Here is an 8245-nt window from a genome sequence, read left to right on the forward strand (position 1 = left end):
ACTTGGTTACGGTCTGATTAAAGTATGTTTCAATTTATTTTAACAAAGTTGGATCAGGTCCTAAAAGAACATAAATAAAGTGTTCCAGCTACATGACTATCATATACATGATCAGCTTGACTTCTATATAAGTTTTAGCTAGGGTATTTGACACCAAAACCTCTGCAATCTCAGAGGTCACCTGCTCATGTTAATCTTATTTTTAGCAGGAAATGCAGTGCTTGTGGAAGGTACCACCTTGATAGCTCTGCAGTCTAAAGTCCTCTGCATAACCTCAGAACAGGTACAGGATGCAGGTATTTCCTGTACCTCCTTGGTTATATGCCTCAACCATGATCTGGAGGGGAGCAATCTTAGGATTGAGTTTAGTCCCCATGCCCATTCCCTTCTGAAAAGAATAGCAAGGATCGAGTTGCAGTATCTGTCCACGGGGCATTGTACTGAGACTGCTAATAGATTTCATGTAGGCCATTGATCATCAATAAGATGCTAATTAATTTTGTCCCCCCACAGAACTTGGGTGGATTCAAAGATGTGACTTTAAGGCACAAAGGTTCCACTAATTGCAGTGATATTGTTCCACTAGTTGTGAGTCCTCTAGGGTTTTCGCTGTTCAGCAACCATAAAAATGAAAGTGTAATTTAGAACCTCTGATACAGTAAATGACAATGCCAGCGGTAACTTTGTATTTTAACTTGTCTCTCTGTTTCATGAGCAAACAACAGTTATGTAACCACTGGGCCCAAGAACAGAGATAAGTTTTGTGAAACAGATACCTTAAAAATTAGACTGGCAGCTACTCTGAACATCTACAAAACCTGTTTAGTCAACACAAAGGCAGATAGAATGCTCGAGCTGTCCTAGTTTTTTAGAGTAAAGATTCCCAAATTTTTTTGCTCTTGGTCTTGTGACTCTCCATTTTCTTGAGCAGCAGCATGGCCTGGATATTGGGTACCCCTTGAGCAACTGTAACTTTTCCCAATAACTTGTTGAGCTCCTTGTCATTATGGATGGTGAGCTACAGGTGACAGGGGATGATCCTGGTTTTCTTGTTATCCTGCAGAATGTTGCCAGCCAGCTCCAGAATTTCAGGGGTCAGATACTCTAGCACTGCAGCCATATAGAGAGGGACTCCAGCCCCTACTCACTCAGTGTAATTCCCTTTCCAAAGTAGCCAGTGCACACAGCCCCAGGGGATCTGAAGTCCAGCACACAAGGAGCAAGATTTAGCCTTGTCTCTCACTTTACCGCCCTGCTTTCCTCAACCTGATATTGCAAGTGGTGCTCGAACAATGCTCGCTATGAAGAAACAGAAAAGCTGTCCTACTGACGGGTATTCAGTAAATACATCTAGCTGAAAACAAGAGAAACAATGTAAGCACTTTCACCTGTTCTTTCATCTAGGAAAAAAAGTTCTCAAAGCATGATTTTCTCCTTTCAATATACAAAGGGATGCTATTGGTTAAGGAGCTAATCAAAAGCTATTCTGAGAGCTTGGTTACGTAGCATTGATCATTGTGAAAATAATAAAAATACTATCAGCATAAAGGGATAGTTTTCTAATAGGAAGATGCAACATTGTAAAAAATATTCTGTTACATTTTGATTAAAAGGACCTTCATGGCAGGTGTTTGTCACTGGTTAGAAAAATGTATGTGCTGTTTTCTGCTGTGTAGAAGTGCTGAACAGTGGGTCAGATTCTCAGCTGGTGCATATGGTTAATTCTATCAACTGCAAAATCTGCATCTTGTATCTTCCCTTCTATAGACACACAGAGAATTTTAAAAAGTGTTTAAGCCCCATTTTAAAAAATGACTTTAACCTCAGTGAAAGTCAATGAATATGGGCTCCTAATTAACTGACACACTCCGGAAAATATTTTTGGATCTGATCATAGGATTGGGCTGCCTGTATCTTAAGAATGCATGTTACCTAGCAACTCTGCAGTTTTCTGTGTTATAGTTATTATAACATAATTAAAATAAACATAATGGGCTAGGTTTTTCACCTGGTGTAAATCAGCATAGCTCCGTGGAAGCCACTGGTGCTACACTAGTTTACTCTGGCTGAGGATTTGGAGCAAGTTACTCAATTACCTTTACTGATTCTCCTTGTCCCTATACTGTTGTCACTCACATCTGTATGTGTCTGATCTGTATGTATCATATCATTCTTTTAAGAAAACTTTCTGCTTCAAATAGTCTGTTTATTTTCTCTCTTTACAGCACTGTCAGTTCAAGTTAGTATTTAGTTCCAACCCCTGGAGAACTGTCATACAGAGGCAATATTTTAGGGAAGGAAAAAAATAAAAATCTTGGTGAATTGCTTTGTTTTGGAGTACTCACCAGGTAATGAGGTAGTATAGGAACTCCTGCAGACATCTACTTGTAGAGAACCCTCTCTTTAGTATATTGCTATTTGTAATAATATGCTGTGACTACATTGAAAAAGTGACCTCCATAAAATGCCTTTTTATTTGACTCTCATTTTGATAGGAGAGTCAGTCACTTTGATCACACTTTTGTACTGCTTCACTGCTAGAAGTACAGTAGGAGATTTCTGATGAATGTGTGTGAAACGTCGAAACACGCTTTAAGTCTCTGCTTTTCAGATGATCACAATTTGACAGTTTTGCCTATGTTCAAAGGCAACTTAAGAATTGGATATATTGTTAGCCAGCTGCTAAATCTATGAAAAGCCTTCCTGGAAACGAAAGAGGGAAAAAATAGTTTTGAATTTGGTTGGAATGGAGCTCAATAATTCTCTGGATTGTTTTTAGGAAAGCTAAAATAAAGCTGATTAAAACAGCAACACTGTACACAGTTTAAACCTGCCTAGAGATAATGAAGGTCAACACAGGATTCCCACGTAAAAAGGACAGATTAGATATTTTGAACATAAATCCAGTTGATAATAAAATCTGTAAATGGAAACCTTTTCTGTGTTGTGTAATACTGATGCATGACATTTTGCTGTCCATATAATCTTTAGCTTTACTGTCAATATTATTCCATTACACTGATTACAGAAAATGAATTAAGCACTATCAGAATGAAAGGCATGTTTTAATAACAATGCAATTATTAATCCTTTGTGATGCAGGACTATAATAGTGTTCAATTTAATGCAGTAAAAACTATCTGCTCCAATAACCCAGTCACTAAAATATGATCTGTAATTAAGGATGGATTAAAATTCCATTTCAAGCTTGTAAACTATGCCTTATAATAAATGTCTAGCTGCAAGGATGCACTAATAGTACTGGCCACATTTGTAATAATTTGACTAACGTCAAAGCTAGATTTGATCTTTGTTTTGTTTAGATGAAATTAAGCTGAGCTTTTAGACAACAATCACAGTTGCCAAACAGATCAAACAAGCAAAAGCAGCATATTAGTGGTTACATAAGAATCTCCCTTGCAAATAGTGATTTCCAGTGCCCATATGTGACTGTCCCACTTGCAAAAATAACTTGCAAAAACATTTCCAAATATTGGACTTGATTCTGGTGTCCATACTCAAGCAAAATCTCATCTGATTACAGGACTAGAGCTAATGCTGTTTTACTTTATCTTCAGAGAAACTTGATAGGCATTTCCCCTCCCCCCAGGGGGTCTTAACACCTCGAAAACAGGAGGCACAATTGTACATGTTCAAATGTTTACATTTACTCTCTGCCCTGTTCACAAGCTGTATGTTGTCGGGGGGAGGTGATCAGCCCTCAGTGGTGAAACAACAGGTTAAGGACTATTTAGAAAATTTAGGCATGCACAAGTGCGTGGGGCTGGATGCACTGCATCCAGTGGGGCTGAGGGAGTTGGCTGATGTGATTGCAAAGCCATTGGCCATTATCTTTGAAAACTCATTGCGATTGAGGGAGGTCCTGGATGATTAGAAAAAGGCAAATATCATACCAGAAGGAGAATCTGGGGAACAACAGACTTGTCAGTCTAATGTCAGTCCCTGGAAAAAATCATGGAGCAGGTCCTCAAGGAATCCATTTTGAAGCACTTGGAGGAGAGGATGGTGATCAGGAACAGTCAATATGGATTCACCAGGGGAAAGTTATGCCCGACCACCGGGGGAAAGTTATGCCCGACCATGCCTTCTGTGATGAGATAACTGGCTCTGTGGATATGGGGAAAGCAGTGGATGTGATATCTTGATTTTTGCAAAGCTTTTTATATGGTCTCCCACAGTATTCTTGCTAGCAAGTTAAAAAAAGTATGGATTGGATGAATGGACTATAAGGTGGATAGAATGCTGGCTAGATCGTTGGGCTCAATGGGTAGTGATCAATGCTCAATGTCTAGCTGGAAGCCAGTGTCAAGCAGAGTACCCCAAGCATCAGTTCTGCGGTCCAGTTTTGTTCAATATCTTCATTAATGATCTGGATGATGGGATGGATTGCACCCTCAGCAAGTTCACAGATAACACTATGCTGGGAGGAGAGGTAGATATGCTGGAGCGTACGGATGGGGTCCAGAGTCACCTAGACAAATTGGAAGATTGAGCCAAAAGAAATCTGATGAGGTTCAACAAAGACAAGTGCAGAGTCCTGCACTTAGGAAAGAAGAATCCCATGCACTGCTACAGGCTGAAGACTGACTGAGTAAACAGCAGTTATGCAGAAAAGGACCTAGGGCTGACAGTGGATGAGCAGCTGGATATGAGTCAGCAGTGTGCCTTTGTTGCCAAGAAGGCTAACAGAATATTGGGCTGCATTAATAGAAATGTTGCCAACAGATTGAAGGAAGTGATTATTCCCCTCTATTCAGCACTGGTGAGGCACATCTGGAGTATTGCATCCAGTTTTGGGCCTGTCCACTACAGAAAGGATCTGGACAAATTGGAGAGAGTCCAGCAGAGGGCAACAAAAATTATTAGGAAGCTGGAATGCATGACTTACAATGAGAAGTTGAGGGAACTGGGCTTATTTAGTCTGCAGAAGAGTAGAGTGAGAGTGGATTTAATAGCAGCCTTCCTACCTGAAGGATTGAATTAGGCTGTTCTCTGTGGTGGCAGGTGAGAGAACAAGCAGCAATGGTCTCAAGCTGCAGTGGAGGAGGTCTAGGTTGGATATTAGGAAAAACTTTTTCACTAGGAGGGTGGTGAAGCCCTGGAATGGGTTACTGAGGGAGGCGGTGAAATCTCCATCCTTAGAAGCTTTTAAGACCCAGCTTGACAAAGTCTTGCCTGGGATAATTTATCTGGGATTGGTCCTGCTTTGAGCAATGGATTGGACTAGATGACCTCATGAGGTCTTTTCCAACCCTAATCTTCTATGATTCTTCCATAAGTATGATAGTTTGAGTCTATTAGGTGGTAAGATAAGTTGTGGGTGCAAATTTGAGATTTTGCAAAAATGTGGGCATGAAAACATGTCCGAGTAAAATTACTCTTTGCAGTTTTAGATGCCATTTTAGAAGACTTGAGTCTCTTTTCTGCAGCATCCTGAATTAACATTATTTTGTATTATTACATTGTAATTTAGCTTTCTTGTACATATCAATGGCTGTAGAAACAAGAGTTTACTTTTGTTCTGTCTAAAGCTGACCTTTGCCATTGAACTAACATAGCTCCATGCATTCAATAAGATCTCAGTAGTGTGTAAATAGTTATTTGAAATAATGTTAATATCAAACAGCCAGATTCTGCACTGGCTTACATCCTTGTACAACCTCAATGAGGTAAGGGTAATATTTACCCTGTGCTTACCGCACAAGCTGATAAAAGCAAAAAAATCTCTCTCTATTACATTTTGCTATTGTATTTCAATATTGTAGCCAATATTTAATAAAAGACCAATCAGCATTCAGAGTAACATGCTCCAATGGCCAGTTCCTACCACTGATTTGCACAGTACGTCCTGACAATTCATTGATATCTATGGGAGTTTCATGTACAAACCAATGGAAGGACATAGTAGTGAGGGTGTACATTAACTTTTCATACAAGAAGTAAAACTAACTCTAAACTGGAATCTACCATTACTGTGATCAATGCTTCCATTACTTACATTCATATCATGGATGGAACATGAGGTTAGCAAACAGTGCTGAAACAAACATGGGTATATGGAACTGAGGCCTCAATCCTGCCATTTGATCCACACATGTGAAGGGGTCTCCTGTGCAGATCAGCTTACAGAAACTGGGCCTAAGATAAGTATGTTCTACATTCTGATATACCATTAATGACAGGTGGGGGAAGGCTGCTTTCCTCCTGATAAGGGAAGCAAGCAGGCTAATAGACTGTTTAGGGAAGGACTAACACCCAGAGGCCAGCATAATGAGGCAACATTCCAAAGAGGGACAGGGAGAGGTATTTCTTTTGTGTTTTACAAACTTGTTTCTTTCTGTTTGGATGAAAATTACTCCTGGCGTCTACCACGATGTCCATCGTGTAAATACCAAAGAATTAAAAATTCAAGCGAGGAATAAAAGCTCTCTAGAGTGAGACTGATTTACTCCACGTCCTCACCACCAGAAGGGTAAACACCAAGTGTGGTGAGGTGAAGAAGGTGCCTTGCCATACCACTTAATATTTCCTGTAAGGTAGAGCTCTCTGCTATGTGTGATTTGGAGTCTGGACTAGAGTTGTAGATCCTGTTTCTTTTTCTGGAACTAATTCACTGAGTGATACTGGGAAATTTTCTATCTCTAAATCTATATACAGACACCAAAATAAGGATCCTGATTCCCCACCCACCCCCAATCTCTGCTGAAACATGAACTTCAGTTCCATGGATTTCACATTGGACAGCCAGGTTTGAAATGTCATGGCCATCCTCTCTGTACTGCCATTTCACTGTCTGTAAATTGGATACTCATAACACTTGGTACTTTTATAGAAGTGTTAGAAAGATTATTTATATAGTGCTTAGTGATCCTTCTACAAAAGGCACTGCACAAGTACAAAGGACTCATAATAATAAAACGATTTCCTGTTGTCTTATATCTCAGGTTTGTAAAACTAGACTGTGGAGAAGCGAGGACTCATCCAGTGAGGCACCTCCTGCTGGTTGTCCAGGGAATTAGCTCTCCAGCCTCAGGGGCACCCTCTACCAGGAGATGTCTCACCTGCCACTGGCCCCAGGCCTCTTTACCTTGGGTGCTGCCCCCTGGCAGTACCTCCACAAATATGGGTCTTGTCTCCCCTCCCTGGGGAACCCCAAATCCCTATCCCCACCTCACCTCACTCTACGGCTACTGCTAGTCACCATCTAGCCCTCACTCACTGGGGCACACTGCAGTGTATAAGCCATTAATCACTGACAAAGCAGAGTTTGAACCTACTGCCTTTGCCTAACCCTTGGGCTACAGCCTCTGCAACCCTAGTACCTGTTTTGGCCTTGCACAGGGCCTGCAGCCTGGGGAGTTGCTAGGCAGGCCCTCCACAGCTCCTCTTTCACTTCCCCAGCCCTGCTTTGTTGCCTGCACCTACAGCTCCCAGGCAGCTAGATCCTTCTCCCTCTGAAGTTGGAGAGGGAATATATCTAGCTCCTGGCTCACAGCCCTTTTATCAGGGCCAGCTGAGGTCTGATTGGGGCATGGCCCAGCTGTGGCTGCTTCCCTAATCAGCCTAGCTTTTGGCTGGCAGCCCCAGCCCTCTCCCAGGGCTGGCTGTAACCTTTTCCAGACCAGGGAACGGGTGACCACCCCGCTACATAGACCTTTCCATCTTCTGAGATTTTATTACAAAAGAATTCTGATCACCTTACTCATTACGTAATGATTCAAATGTATGAAATTAATTTTCAAACTCAACTGGCAGCTGGGTTTAAAATCTGCAGAAATAGACACTGTGGGTACAGAAAGTTGACAGTAATTTTCAAGCCTAGTGTACCAATAGATTTGCTTCTAAGGGTTTATTGTCAATCAGTTGATTTCAGAAAGTTTTCTTTTTCTGCTTTACAGCGTTGTGTTGGAATTTGAAAGATTAGTACAATCAGGCATCCTAGAATTCAGTAAATAGCAAATCTATCATGAACTGGAATGATAATGAAACAAAAATCTTCCAGTTACAAAGAGGAAAAGGTACAATGTCTCAGAAGGCAAACAAGGACTACATCTTTGAACCTATTATTACAAAAGGGAAAGGATCCTTACCTGTCAACAAATTGGTGGTAGTAATTTATTTTATGTTGCTGGGAGGGATTTGTTACGTAAAATAAATCAAGGAAGAACAAGTGCACTAATCTTCAGTCTTGCAAGCTGCTGTGCTAAAGTGTGGCAGGGTAGGT

The 8245-nt window shown here is 40.9% G+C and overlaps 1 pseudogene; it reads right to left on the reverse strand.

Moving 5' to 3' along the window:
* Positions 1 to 868: 868 nt before the first annotated feature.
* On the reverse strand, positions 869 to 6402 carry LOC115656766 (annotated as a pseudogene).
* Between the last annotated feature and the right edge of the window lie 1843 nt (positions 6403 to 8245).

The sequence above is a fragment of the Gopherus evgoodei genome, chromosome 8, assembly GCF_007399415.2.
Source record: "Gopherus evgoodei ecotype Sinaloan lineage chromosome 8, rGopEvg1_v1.p, whole genome shotgun sequence".
Lineage (NCBI taxonomy): Eukaryota > Metazoa > Chordata > Testudines > Testudinidae > Gopherus > Gopherus evgoodei.